The following is a 2,672-nucleotide window of genomic DNA, read 5'->3' as shown; positions in this document are numbered from 1 at the left end:
TAAAGGACTACCCTTCTCCAGTATTAAAGTTCCTGGTCAGTGATGCTGATAGATGACTTAGCTTAGTGGCCAAAGGGTAAGTAAATTAAACAACTTATTAGGCAGGTTTCAAAGAGTCCCCAATTATTGTCTCAGAAACTATATGTGACATCTCTAAAGGAAGTGGCCTTTACTATGTACCATATAGTGGACACAGAACAGAGCCCAAAGACAGATGTGTCGAGACAAGACAAAGGTTTTAAAGTAAAGTCCTAAAGATACTTTTACTAGTGAAAGAGAAGAGCCACCCTTTGCTGAGGTAAAGTATAGATAGATGAGTTTGGAGCAAGGTGACAATATCTAATTCACCAGCACAGATGACTAGTTGTATGGCATGGAAGGAGAATATATGCAAAGGAATATCAGGAATTTTAGGAAAAATCACACTGGCTGTTGCTAGGGTGAACTTTTTCACATCATCTCTCTTATGAGCTCAGATTACTTTAAGAACTTCAGGGAGCATCTGGGTGGCGCAGTCGGTTAAGCGTCCGACTTCAGTCAGGTCACGATCTCGCGGTCCGTGAGTTCGAGCCCCTCGTCAGGCTCCGGGCTAATGGCTCGGAGCCTGGAGCCTGTTTCTGATTCTGTGTCTCCCTCTCTCTCTGCCCCTCCTCCATTCATGCTCTGTCTCTCTCTGTCCCAAAAATAAATAAAAAAACGTTAAAAAAAAAAAAAAAAAAGAACTTCAGCACCTTCTCGTGAGCATTAAAAGACCCAAACATACTAGTTATCTCTGAAGAAAACATGTAGTTAGATCAGTAGCCCTCAACCTTGGTTATGCGTGAGAGCCAACCAGGATAATTTTTAAACCCTTATGCTAAGGCTATACTTCAGTCCAATTAAACCATAATCTGTGGTGAAAAGCAGTCATCAAATTTTTTAAGTTTATTTTTAAGTGTATTTATTTAGTTTGAGAAATTGAGTGAGCAGGGAAGGGGCAGAGAGAATCTCAAGCAGGCTCTGCACTGCCAGCATAGAGCCTGATGCAGGGGCTCAAACCCACAAACTGTGAGATTACGACCTGAGCTGAAATCAAGAGTCAGACATTTGACAAACTGAGCCACCCAGTGCCCCAATTGTAATTATTAAAAAAAAAAAAAAAAAAAGAATGCCTGGGTCATAGATGAGAAATAAAGAAAGTTCTATAGTTACAATATGATTCATTCATGCATTGAGTCTAATATAGGTAGGATCCCACAAAACTCCCTCAATCCCATTTAAGGTGTATCAAAATAAGCAATATTCAGATATGAAGCACTGAACAGATTGAAAGGCACAAAAACTACCAAAATTATGGAACCAAATGGGCAGAATTTCCAGTTCCAAGTGTTTGGTTTGACTGACTTTTCCAGCTCCCACACTAAAAAAAAGGGGACAAGTATTGAGAATGGGCTGTTCTGAGGTACCTCTCTGTGGCCCTCTTGATGGCCCTGTACCTCAGACTAGATGAAGGGGAGTGAGCATGGGGATGACCACAGTATACACCACCAAGGCCACCTCACCCTTCCTGGGAAAATATGAGACAGCTAAACTGAGGTACACTCCAAGACCCGTTGCAGAAAATAAGCCAGTCACTAACAGGTGACAGCCACAGGTAGAAAAGGCTTTGTTACTTCCCACCTGTGGATGGGACTCTTGGAATGGAGGCAACAATTTGAGTATAAGAGAAAAGGATCCCTGAGAGTGGAACACCACCAAAAATGGCACCAGTAAAATAAATTCATAGGTTATTGGTGGGGATTTCCAAGGAGGCAAGTTTGAATAGCTGAGAAGGGCCATGAAGGAAATGAGGCATATTTCCACATCTGTGAAGAAGGTAAGTTGTGACACCATCAGACTGTGCAACTGGTGAAAAGCTGATGAAAAAAGACACCAAAACCAGCAGGACACAGAGGTGGGTAGTGCAAGGGATGACAGACGGCCACAAACCAATCATAGGCCATTGCAGTCAGTAGATTGTCTTAACATCCAAAAAGAATAAAAATAGACATCTGAGACTACATAGGAGATGATTCTTCTGTGACTATGGATGTCCGCAATCATGTTGGGGACAGTAGTAGAGGCGAAACGACGTCAGCCAAGGACAGGTTGGAGAGGAAGAAGTACATGGGGGTGTGGAGGTGGGGGCCAGAGCTGACGGCCAGGATGATCAGCAGGTTCCTGAGCACAGTGACCAGATACATGGACAGGAACATCCCAAAGAGGAGAGGCTGCCATTCTGGATCCTCCAAGAGGCTCAGGAGGAAGAATTCTGAGATGAGTGTTAGAGTCTTTAATCCCATGTGGCTGAGACCCCTCCCAGGAAGGAAAAGAATCTTGGAATAAATGGCACAAGCAAACAGGCAGCAAGTGTGTCTGTATTTTGTATTCAAGCAAATCAAAATAAAGCATTCACACTTGAGGACTGTATACTCCAGTACTTCCAGATATATTTCTCAGTGGTGGCAAACTCATCTCCTCTCAGAACTCTCCTCATTGATTTCTTGGCTAGTTACCTGTTTCTATATAAACACACTTTAGAGGGGAGCCTGGGTGATTCAGTAGGTTGAGTGTTCAACTTCGGCTTAGGCCATGATCTCATGGCTCCTGAGTTGGAGCCCCACGTTGGGCCCTGTGCTGACAGCTCAGAGCCT

General features: G+C 43.5%; 1 pseudogene; it reads right to left on the bottom strand.

Annotated features, from left to right (window-relative positions):
* Positions 1-1,476: 1,476 nt before the first annotated feature.
* LOC112852250 (olfactory receptor 7E178-like) lies at positions 1,477-2,321 on the bottom strand (annotated as a pseudogene).
* Positions 2,322-2,672: the final 351 nt, after the last annotated feature.

The sequence above is a fragment of the Puma concolor genome, chromosome A2 (assembly GCF_028749965.1).
Source record: "Puma concolor isolate L17-30 chromosome A2, mPumCon1.1.hap2, whole genome shotgun sequence".
Lineage (NCBI taxonomy): Eukaryota > Metazoa > Chordata > Mammalia > Carnivora > Felidae > Puma > Puma concolor.
The sequence above is the reverse complement of the archived record's forward strand: the minus strand, read 5'-3'. Positions and strand labels throughout refer to the sequence as shown.